We start from the raw sequence: 12,837 nt of genomic DNA on the forward strand, positions 1-12,837 counted from the left end.
ACTCACTCACTCACACACGCACACACACTCACACACACACACACACACGCACACACACAGGGGCGCGTGCACAAACACACACACATACTCTCTGGAGGCTGTTCGGGCAAGACACAGGGGACTAAGCAGTTTGTCTTAAAGTGACAGTAGAGATTCTAAAAGCTCTTTTACCCACAGTGACCAGTTTGCGCAATCTTGTCCCCAAGTCCCATTCACACAGCGTGTGTGTGTGTATTCCTCCTCACCTGTATATGCTGCATGGTCCTGTCTATGGCTCTAGGCTGCAGTAGTGTGACAGTACAACCTCCAAAACCTCCACCTGTCATCCTGCTGCCGAACACACCTTCCACATCCACGGCTGCAGACACCAGCTCATCCAGTTCCTTACAGCTCATCTCATACAGGTTCCTGACAGTAGGGAACACATTATGGATGGATACTTTACATTTCTATCATATTTTACATGTGGATGAATAAAACAAGAATCTGCCCTCACTGCATTGACTGCGTTGAGGATTTCTTTGAGGGTGTTCTCTATTCACCTGAGTGAGTTGTGGCTTTCCACCATGAGTTTGCCAAATTCTTTGTAGGCCCCTTTCTTCAGGGCCTCTGCTGCCTGGGCCGTAAGCTCTATCTCCTCAATCACTTGACGAGGACTCGACAGGTGTCATTGTCCAATCGGCTCTTAGCATCTGGAACAATTAAAAAAATAACACAATGCTTGAATGTATAAGAATAGATTAGAACAGAATATAATATCCTCTCGTTCTCACCCTCCTGGTCCTTCAGTGTGGCATCTCTCAAGCTGGCCTTTTCCAAGATGGCGACTGCCTCCTCACACTGTCTTCATCTGCCATGGTACTCGCTGCCCATCAGAGAATGTTTGACATTCTAATTACGGATGAGGATGACCAGGCCTGAGTCAGACAGAGGGACAGGAGTTGCCTCCAGAGATGTGAGGAAACAACAAGAGTATATAATACAGTCATAACACAGTAATAAACAACACTTTCTGTTAAGCTTTAGCTTTACTTTAGCATTAGCCATGATTCTTTAGCATATGCCTATAGCAGGGGTTCCCAACCTTTTCACTCAGGCCCCTCTTCCAGCATTGGGGAACATCCCGTGCCCTCCACAGTTTGGGAACCGCTGGCCTATAGGACGATTCCACACCTGCGTAGGCAGAAGATATTTTGGGTATCTCAGATTGTTCTGGCAATCCTCACATAATCTTAGCCACTTTTTAGACCTATACATGCCTCCTGTAAGACCCTATGATCCGTGAACCATACATGATACAGATGTCTTAGTGTCAGTATACTATACTCCTTGTAGTGTGTTCTCAAATATGGAGTATGTCTAGATGAAATACACATTTTCACATTCATTTATTCAACATAAAAAGATAATATCTCAAAAGTTCATTTTTTGATGTAGCTTTTTTTCAGACATATTGTTTGGAATGTCAAAGGGTGCTTGCTCTCTGGTACTTCTAATGACATGACCCATTTTTATACATAAATGCATGTTATATTTCCTTAACCAATCACAGCCCTCCTTTAGGATTGCACATTCAGCAAATCCCCAGCAGAGGGAGTTCCCTTTGAATCCATTTCCCATTGACTGTGGTGGTGCTCATAAAATGCCTCAGAACAGAATTAGCAGAAAGCCTACTCTGGAATTTGTTTACATCCTTGTTAGTGAGCATATGTCCTTTGCCAAGATAATTCATCCACCTGACAGGTGTGGAATATCAAGAAGCTGTTTAAACAGCATGATCATTACACAGGTGCACCTTGTGCTGGGAACAATAAAAGGCCACTCTAAAATGTGCAGTTTTGTTATACAACACAATGCCACAGATGTCTCAAGTTTGGAGGGAGCATGCAATTGGCATACTGACTGCAGGAATGTTCACCAGAGCTGTTGCCAGATAATTGAATGGTCATTTCTCTACCATAAGCTGCCTCCAACGTTGTTTTAGAGAATTTGTCAGTACATAAAATCATCTGCCTCCCCAGTGGGTGGGCCTGGGTCCCCAGTGGGTGGGCCTATGTCCTCACATGCCCACCCATGGCTGCGCCCCTGCCAGTCATGTGAATTCCATAAATTAGAGCCAAATGAATTTATTTCAATTGACTGATTTCCTTCTATGAACTGTAACTCAGTAAAATCGTTGAAACTGATGCATGTTGCGTTTATATTTTTGTTCAGTATAGATATGATTGTTATTTTATCAATATTTTTGCACAAAGGCGTTTCCTCCGGCGTTACCGACACAAAAAGATCCCACCATGTCGAACGAACAAATATGTGTCGGCATTTACATTTTTTTATCGAAATGTCCTGTTTCCATCACAGTTTGTATGACTGTACTCGCATGAAAACTGGTTGGAAACGTGGTTATATCCGAGTCTAAGTACTTTAAACCTCCTCAATATTACCAGCCGGGGGATTAGCTCAAATGGTAGAGCGCTCGCTTAGCATGCGAGAGGTAGCGGGATCGATGCCCGCATCCTCCAATAATTTTCGCATTTACTAAGGAGATTTCTGTGGTTTATTCAATGACAGCGTGTGTACATATCTAGTATTTGTGTTGTGGATATTTCTGTCCAATACAATAAGTACGGAATATTAAAAAGTTATTACTTCCAATATAATTGCATTGCCTTCAATGTTCTACCGCATGAATGTCCAACTGCTTTCATTGCTTTCTCTCTCTCGACTCTCTATTCCAGTAGAGGGCGGTATGTTCTCATCCAACTACATTAAATCTAAAATAACGATAGAACCTGTGCAATTTCGATCAGTGTTGATCATTATTCAGGCCTATATCAAGTGCATTTTCATAAACAGTTAGTTCATGATTAAGCCTTAAAAAATGTATGATTGTGGGAAGAAGTGTTATTGTACAACAAAAAAATGAAAGTAGAAGGAGAAAGGGAGAGGTAAGGAAAGAGGAGAAGTGCTGCAAATAGGTCCCATTGCCATGGGTATGTCTCTCACCATTGCTATGCTGTCTGGAATGTTAAATACACACATGAACACACACACACACACACACACACACACACACACACACACACACACACACACACACACACACACACACACACACACATTCCCCCAGCTAAATTACACCAGCTAAATTACACATTTGGTACAAATACAAACCAAAGTTCTTAAGTTCTTAAGTACAAATACAAACCAAACCTTAAGTTCTTGGAAAGGTCCTCTCTAAAATGAAGCTCGGACCTGTTTAAATCAGGATGTAGAGATGTGGCCTAGTGGATTCAGTAGCCTAGGAAGAAGAGTTCTAGGTTCCCACTGAAATTAGGGTAAAACTTCAATTTAAATACAATGACTTAACCTGACTAACAGGTTGTTACATCAATCTCATTTCAAATTTGGTTGAAAAATTCTGCTAAAAATCTCACATAGAATCTACGTGGAAACTGCAACACAATTCATGTCATGTGGTGTTGTAAATACCTTGAACATGCAACATCAGATCCATGTCACATTTTCATCATATTTTAGATGTTGACATTTTTGCTTATACTCACTGTTTATTCATGGTCTGTTTTCATCCTATATTCAATAGTGTACAAAACATTAGGAACACCTGCTCTTTCCATGACATAGACAACCAGGTGAATCCAGGTGAAAGGAATGATCCCTTATTGATGTCACTTGTTAGATTCACTTCAATCAGTGTAGATAAAGGGGAGGTGACAGGTTAAAGATGGATTTTTAAGCCTTGAGACAATTGAGACATGGATTGTGTATGTGTGCCATTCGGAGGGTGAATTGGCAAGACAAAATATTTAAGTGCCTTTGAACGTGGTATGCTAGTAGGTGCAAGGCGCACCTGTTTGAGTGTGTCAAGAACTGCAACGCTGCTGGATTTTTCACGCTCAACAGTTTCCCATGCGTATCAAGAATGGTCCACCACCCAAAGGACATCCAGCCAACAGCAGGCCAGTCGTCGAAAATGGGTAATTGATGAAAGAGGACAAAGGAGGCTGACACAAATTTTGCAGAGCAAAAGATGGGCTACAGTTAGTCAACTTACAGTCCAGTACGTCAACTTACAGTCCAATACAACATTGGTGCCCAAAGACCCATAAAATAATCCACAACTCGTCGTACCTTGACACGAATGGGGTATGGCAGCCGACGGCCTTACTGACTTCCACTTCTTTCAGCAAAAAACAAGAAACTGCAGTTGCAGTGGGCTAAGTAACGAAAACACTGGACACTGGAGAACTGGAAAAACATTGCCTGGTCTGATCAATCCCAGTTCCTGCTGTTTCACACTGATGGGAGGGTATGGAGAAAACCACATGAGTTCACGCAGCCATCATGCCGCGTGTCAACATTTCAGACTGGTGGTGGTGGGATGGTGTGGGGTGTATTTTCATGGCATACATTGGGCCCCTTGATAAAAGTGGAGAAACGTTTGAATGCCACAGGATATCTGAACATCATCGCCAATTAGGTGCATGTAAGGCTCTGGGCATAGTGGGTGCGAAGTCAGGCGCAGGAAGCAGAGAGTACAGGGTAGTGCTTTAATGTCACACACGGCGAACACAAGCCCCCCCACGGAGATACAGGGAGCACACAAAAACAAAATGCCCCAAACACTGGGGACTGAAACAGTCCGAGGAAACCCACGTACAAAGCACCTCAAACACGAGCGTGCACAGACGCAAATACACAAAACAATCCCGCACACAGAGCAGGCGGGCCTACTGGCTAAAATAACCCGGCCAATCAGCCCAACACAAAACAGGTTCAAACAATAAACAGAAAGGGGGAAAAAGGGAATCAGTGGCAGCTAGTAGGCCGGTGACGACGACCACCGAGCACCACCCGAGCAGGAAGGGGAGCTACCTTCGGTAGGAGTCGTGACAGTGCATCCCTTCATAGCAGCAGTGTATCCATCTGCGAATGGATTTCTTCAGCAGGATAATGCCCCATGGCACAACGGCTAGGATAGTCCAGGAATGGTTCCACAAACATGACAGTGAATTCAGCTTAGTGCGGTGGCCTACCCAGTCACCAGATCTCAATCCAACTGAGCATCTGTGGGATGAGAAGGAACGAGCTAGAGATCCACTAGCAGCCAACTTGACACAACAGTGGGAAGCATTGGCGTCAACATGGGCCAGCATCCCTGTGGAACGCTTTCGACACCTTGTAGAATCCATGCTCCAATGAATTTCAGCTGTTCAGAATTCAAAAGGGGGTGCAACTCAATATTAAATCAAATCCAATTTTATTAGTCACATGCACCGAATACAACAGGTGTAGACCTTACAGTGAAATACTTACTTACGAGCCCCTAACCAACAATGCATTTAAAAAAAAAAATGGATAAGAATAAGAAATTAAAGTAACAAGTAATTAAAGGCAGCAGTCGTGAAGAGGGCAGTCGTGAAGAGGGCACGACAAAACCTATTCCCCCTCAGGAGACTGAAAATATTTGGCATGGGTCCTCAGATCCTAAATAGGTTCTACAGCTGCACCATCGAGAGCATCCTGACTAGTTGCATCACTGCCTGGTATGGCAACTGCTCGGCCTCCGACCGCAAGGCACTACAGAAGGTAGTGCGAACGGCCCAGTACCCTCACTGGGGCCAAGCTTCCTGCTACAATAGTCATTTACAACATTAACAATGTCTACACTGTATTTCTGATCAATTTGATGTTACTTTAACAGGCGAAAAATTTGCTTTTCTTTCAAAAACAAGGATATTTCTAAGTGACCCCAAACTTTTGAACGGTAGTGTAAATAAAGAGAAACGTACACTGAACAAAAATATAAATGCAACAATTTCAAAGATTTTACTGAGGTGCAGTTCATTTAGGAAATCTGTCAATTAAAATAAATTATTTAGGCCCTAATCTACGGATTTCACATGACTGGGAATACAGATATGCATTTGTTGGTCACAGATACCTTAAAAAAAAAGGTAGGGGCGTGGATCAGAAAACCAGTCAGTATCTGGTATGACCACCATTTGCCTCATGCAGAGATGATCAGACTGTTGATTGTGCCCTGTGGAATGCTGTCCAACTCCTCTTCAATGGCTGTGCGAAGTTGCTGGATATTGGCGGGAACTGGAACACGCTGTCGTACAAGTCGATCCAGAGCATCCCAAACAGGCTCAATGGGGGACATGTCTGGTCAGTATGCAGGCCACGGAAGAACTGGGACATTTTCAGCTTCCATGAATTGTGTACAGATCCTTGTGACATGGGGCCGTGCTTTATCATGGTGAAACATGAGGTGATGGTTGCGGATGAATGACATGACAATGGGCCTCAGAATCTCGTCACTGTATCTCTGTGCATTCAAATTGCCATCAATAAAATGCAATTGTGTTCCTTGTCCATAGCTTATGCCTGCCCATACCATAACCACACCGCCACCATGGGGCACTCTGTTCACAACATTGACATCAGCAAACCACTCACACACAACGCCATACACGCTGTCTGCCTTCTACTCAGTACAGTTGAAGAGCACACGACCGTAAGGCGCTACAGAGGGTAGTGCGTACGGCCTAGTACATCACTGGGGCCAAGCTTCCTGCCATCCAAGACCTATATACTAGGCGGTGTCAGAGGAAGGCCCAAAAAATAGTAAAAGACTCCAGTCCCCCAAGTCAAAGACTGTTCACTCTGCTATCGCACAAGGAAGCGATACCGGAGCACCAAGTCTAGGTCCAAAGGGCTACTTAAATCCCAGCCGGCCAAACCCTCCCCTGTCACGCCTGCTCCCGCTCCCGCTCCCTCTCCCTGGCGCTGGCTCCCCAGCATTACACACACCTGCCTTCCCCCCGTCACACGCTTCAGCGATTATTGGACTCACCTGGACTCAATCACCTCTGTCATTACCTCCCCTATATCTGTCTGGTTCCCCACTCTGTTCCCTGCCTCAGTATTGATTGTCATATGTCCTTGTATACCCGTGTGCTGACGCTGTTCATGTCTTGTTTCATGCCTGTTTCTGATTAAATGTTTGACTCCCCATACCTGCTTCTCATCTCCGGCGTCGGTCCTTACATCCCCTAACCCAGACAATGCTGTGACACAGCCTGGGATCGAACCCAAGGCTGCAGTCGCGTCTCAGCACTCATTGTTGAATTTGCGATTTACAACTTGTTGTGTAATGTTTATGTCCAATGGCTAATGAGCACCAATACATTTTATTTATAATTTCTCTTCATATGACAAGGATTGACAAAGGATTTGCCAGTAGATTGTCAACCTGATTCATGATAATAACTGTTGTCTAGCTTGCTAGCTAAGATTTTGAAAGTATGATGTTGACATGATCAGTAGATATAACGTTATTTGCCTCATTTTATCTGTGGCCAATGACCTTGAGCCTTCTTGGATGAGCACTTCTAGTGTAAGTCTATGGCAGAACACTGAGCCAATCACGGCACAACTAGAGAACATTACCAACCCCTACGCTCTGTATTTTCTGCTGGCTGCCCCACCACCACAGAAAGCACTGAGCTAGGCTGAAACCCCTGCATTTTGGAGCTGTCTTACTCAAGAAAACAAAAAAGAGACCATGTTTGTATGCGGCATTATTAACTTTTTTTTTTACATAGTTTGCAAACTGATATGTGACACGTATTAATGCCAAAATAACATGCAAAGCAGGCAAAAAATAAATAATAAAAATGTTAAGCTAAACAGGTAGGGCTCTGCCACTGTAAACAGCCATCCTTGCCTGCCAGAGCTGGAGAATGACTCTGTAAACATTCTCCACTTTACCTCTTCCGGGTATTTCTGCAGCTCACATGGGGCACTTAATGCCCTGCGAGGTTGACCCTTCTGCCTGGACAGTGACCTCAGACACAATCTTCGATGCGAGGACGCTATATTTCTGTAGCACTGTGGTCAAGATGCTTGCTGGATAAATCACGCTGGCATCTTCCTGGGGTCCTGCCGCTCCACGGCTCTACTCTGATTTGCAAGTACAAATGACTCTACTTCCCTCATCAGTGGCTCCATATCTGTTGAGCGAAGTGCCATAAACACACTTGGATCCATCAGACAACCTGCTGCAGGGGTTGGAAGGAAGTTGGCTGCCAGAGGATACAGTAAGCATGCAAAGCGCTCACGCAGTGTCTTCAGGAGGACCTGTGCCAACTGTTTTGGAACAGTAGTTGACCGCAAATGTGCCTCAAGGTTGAGACGGCATGGCAACACATCAGACAGTGACTGGCTGCTTGAAGCTCGTCATGCTGTCAGTTTAGGGCGGCAGGTAGCCTAGCGGTTAAGAGTGTTGGGTAACCGAAAGGTAGCTGGTTCAAATCCCCAAGCCAACTAGGTGAAAAATCTGTTGATGTGCCCTTGAGCAAGGCACTTAACCCTAATTGCTCTTGTAAGTCACTCTGGCTAGAAGGGTCTGCTAAATGACAAAAATGTAAATTGGTATGGATTGTGAATATCTTCAGCAACTTCACAAGCTGTTCTAGCATGGCCCAATCATGCTCTGTGCTCACCCATGGATTTCTTCCCTGGTAGCTGGTAATAGTGATGCACAAGCTAGGCCTATTTGAAACATTGGCATCTACTGTCAGTATTAAACTGCCAGATTCAGAAGCTGAAAAATGCAATAAAAAAAAAGCTTAACCCTGTTTGATTTTAGCCCAAAGTGATTTTTATTTTATTTGAGGTAGTTTTGTAGTCAAAGATAATAGTTGTAGTTTTTTCAGTCATTCTAAATAATTTTTTCCAATTTTAGTTTTTATTTTAGTTTCAGTTTTGGTTTACTATACTAACCTCGATCACCACTTTATGTCCCTCAGCGTAGCCATGTCAATTTAGATAGATTCAGATGATGACAGGAGGAGGCATTATCTCGATTACGCAAAACAGCTGCTGATGCACTTTGTTGACATGAGCAAGAGTGTCAATGGTGATACATTTGCAGTGTACAATGTACATGGTCTCACTCACTCGGCAGATGTTGCATTTCACAACTGCTCACTCAATGACCTTAGTTGCTTTGAGTTTGAAAGCCATTTTCAGTGGCTTAAATGTGCCATCAAAAGCCCGCTGAGGCGACTGTCTGAATCAAGCCAAGTGAAACACACCGACAAGAACATCCAACCACACATCAAGAATAACATGTGAGATGCTTGCTTCCTCCAGGACAAATACTGTCGATTTGTCCAAAGAAATAAGAAACAATGGAAACCTTGTTTGTGATGTCATTCACCATACTCAAACTGACAACTTCTTTCTTTCATGCGCCTCCAAAGCCTTCAAAATTGCAGGTATTCAAAATATCCACAAATGCAAAAGATAAATGATTTCTCCCGAGAACCTCATCAGCAAGGCAATACATACGGATCCCTCTGTTGCACAGTTTTGCCAAGTAAGATCAGATCTATTGGAATAGTTTGGTTTGCAATTATGGCTTATATTATATTGTCTAATAATATCTATTTCCAAAGGTTCTAATCTCAGAAGATGTGGGCCAGAGCAGTGTGGATGGAAAATAAGAAGGAAGTCAAATGTGTTATTCCAAAGCACTGGAACAAATACCAAACTGTGTGAAGGCCCCCAAATAAATATTACAAAGCAATAAAGGATTGGTCCTCACCTCTGAAATTGAAGTCATTTCAGCTTCTGAGGATAAAACGGACATCAGGTAAATAGCAGATACATTATACCTGAAAATGCAATAAGAAACTGCTGGTTGTTAAAGACGCCTGTTAAATTGTTCGAACCCTCACCCTACCATTCAGAATCAAAACAGTATTGTGAAGATGTCAATTACCGAAGCCAGTGAAGCGGAGGAGAACTCCAAGAGAAACAGAAGGAGAATTACATTCAAATAATGTATAACTGGTATGTTTAAACACACATTGACAGTTTGTGTACATTCAATTCACTTGGCATGGTTTTATTCTGTATATTGTTGTGTGTTTAGAATCGCATGAGGAATGTAATCTCCCACCTCAAGCCACTACTGCCTCCAAGTCATTTAAACCCTAGCCACCGAACAACCACCTTGCCTTTTGATCGACTGGGAGGACCATTTACTGTATTACTTTAACTGATCCTTTCAAATTGACGAGTGTGGCTAGTGGGAAGGTAGCCTCAACCCAGACGGAATCACTCCATGTTTCACCATTGTTAGTGTAGTGAAACAAATGTGAAACTGAACTGAAATCAGTCTGGATTTCGAAGCTAGGGAGTAGGGGCTTGAGAGGTGAACTTTGGCATGTTTTAGAATTTGAGTTTAAAGTTTGGTAATGTGTTGAGGTAAAGTTCTTCTTCCACTTCAATAAAACGTAAACAAATGACAAATGTGTGTAGAAAAAGGCTGGATGTTATTTTACACTTTTATGTTTATTTTCAGGCAAAGGTCTACACAAACCCCCACCAAAATATGCCCAGAAGCACCAGAAAACCTGTGCCACTGCTACCAAGAAGCAAAAGGCTAAAATGCAGCATCCGTCACAATGTAACTCAACTCTTTATTATTGAGACAGGTATTCTAATTGTAAAAACAGTTGGCATGATGTTGTCCAATCTTTTATTGCAGAGAATCATCTTGGTTTCTCAGATGGCTTAACCCTGGAGCACGAGGGTTCGAATTCTCCTTCTGCCTTCTTAACTGAGGGATTGCCCTCACCAAATCGCTGCAAAGGATCAGACACTTTCCTGTGAGACGCAAGTATGAAACTCTCCATTTAGAATTTTGGCTTTAACGTTAGTAAGAAATTAGATTGTGTTTAGATTGCCTTTTAGGTTGGCTTACAAATGTGTTTAGAGAAAAAAATGCATAAAGTGTAGGCCTACCCAACTCCCACTAAATTCTGCTCCCAAGCGCCAGAACCTGTGCCAGTGCCACTAAGAAGCAAAAGCTAAAAAACCCTGCAAGCCACCAAGTATTGGTGGTGAGGGGAAATTCGACTTCAACCTGAATGAGACGGAGGAAGACTCATTCAAGATGAAAGAACAGCTAATGGGGAATGATTTTCATTGGTATGAGTTGAATGACATATTGCCATGTAGTACTGGATGGAAAAATCCTGTGCATGTGTAAAATGACAGATATCTCAGATCTCAAAGCTGAGGGGCAAGACATCCCATACTGGGTGAAGAAAGCAATGCACCCGTAAACTATTACCATATTTGTTTCACCTTTAAATGAGGTCATGGTGTGTTGCTTGTAAAGTACATATTTTGTGATCTATACAGAACCCGGAGAAACGGCCTCATGTCAACGATGAATATGAATGGTAAACCAAGAGAAGAGGGCTTTTGAGGACTCCAACCTTTACAGCGTGATTATGTCTACAGTGGAGTCCAAATCATGACATTTTACATGACATTTGAAAAGCTTCTCTAGATAATATCTTCTATTTCCCCTTTTAAGCAGGTTTGAGTCTTGGCGAATCAAAGGCTACAGGGGCAGAAATACTACAGGCAATGTCAACCTGCCTTAAGAAATTAAAAGCCTGTTCTGACCACGCCTTTTTTTTGTTTATTGTATATCTAATTTGTGTTTCCCGAAGCCTGTGCCAGAAATGAATTTTTTGCCTTTGTTTCCAAAAAAATTGGCTTGTACATCTATTTTGTCTTGCAGTACATTTTCATTTCAACCATTCTTGACTTTGTTTGCTTAACAGTTTTGACATGGACAAAGGTTTATACAATGCTGTTCCAAGTTACTGCTCTAATTGTGTTACACAGAATGACAATAGCCAACAGTAGTATAGACCCTAAGTCTGGAAGATACATTTTGCACCATGAGTAGAATTTTGCAACATGAGTAGAATTGTATTATACATATCAGGGTGCTTTTCAAGTGTGCAACAACAGAAAGTCCTGGTTGATCCAGTTTGTTTTCATATTCTTATCCTCATTTAATGTAAAGAAGCTTACATCACAAAATGGCAACTACTTCTAAACATCTAATCAACACACTTCATGATTGGTGATAATCCCTGTTGAATTCATGGTGTGTTTTGGTCAAATCAGGTCACGATGTGTTCTGAACTTCACTCCAATATTTAAACGTAGTTGATTATTAGTTGAGTATAGTTTCCAAACTCGATAGTATCAAAATAAAACCATAACTGTTGGCTGTCTTTTTGGGCGGGTGAATCAAAGGTTTAAATCTCATTGATCAACGTCTCAACCAAATATTACCAACATTTCCATGTTGAAAAGACGTGTGCACAGTGGGCTGTGCTCACTCAAGATAAGTATAGTTGGACAATTGGGAGGTTGAAGTCAATTGAACTTGTCTATTGTGTCTCTGCTCTAACAGTGCATGTGCACATAAAAATAAAGATTCGTATACAGTTGTTCTCTTGATTTAGAGAAAAAGTTGCAATTTAGAAGGTGCTCTAAACAGTAGCATTTGATATTGCTCTCAGCTCCTTGTTAACTAAAATGAGCTACATTTGATCTCATTCTATCCTCCCACCAAAGCTGTGTTCGGGTGTGAGAAAGAGAGATCATGTTGCCATGGAAATGTCTCCTGTCCAGAAAGTTAATGATGAGTCTCGGCCACAGCTCGATCTGTTGGGTTGCCAGGCAACACCAATGGCGTCCCTCGTTGAAAAGCCTTTATTTTTGCAGGGCTGCGTGTGCGTCACAACGTTTCAGCAAAGCTTTGTAAAGGACTAGATGATTGGACTAGACTTTTTTGTGAGCGAAAGTGTCCTCTCTAAGAGTCTGCTGAAAAAATTACTGTATTGTCAAGTTTAACTTTTTAAGAATGCTCACAAAAACCTTTTAGAGAGGGCACTTTCGCTCACAAAAATAGTCCTTTGTCTTGGCTGA

General features: G+C 42.5%; 1 non-coding gene across 1 annotated transcript; it reads left to right on the forward strand.

The window, feature by feature from the left end:
• Window positions 1–2,449: 2,449 nt before the first annotated feature.
• Window positions 2,450–2,522, forward strand: trnaa-agc (transfer RNA alanine (anticodon AGC)). The gene has a single exon. It is a non-coding gene; the product is annotated as a tRNA-Ala (tRNA).
• Window positions 2,523–12,837: the final 10,315 nt, after the last annotated feature.

Source organism: Salmo salar, chromosome 28 (assembly GCF_965601325.2).
Source record: "Salmo salar chromosome 28, fSalSal1, whole genome shotgun sequence".
NCBI classification, from domain to species: domain Eukaryota; kingdom Metazoa; phylum Chordata; class Actinopteri; order Salmoniformes; family Salmonidae; genus Salmo; species Salmo salar.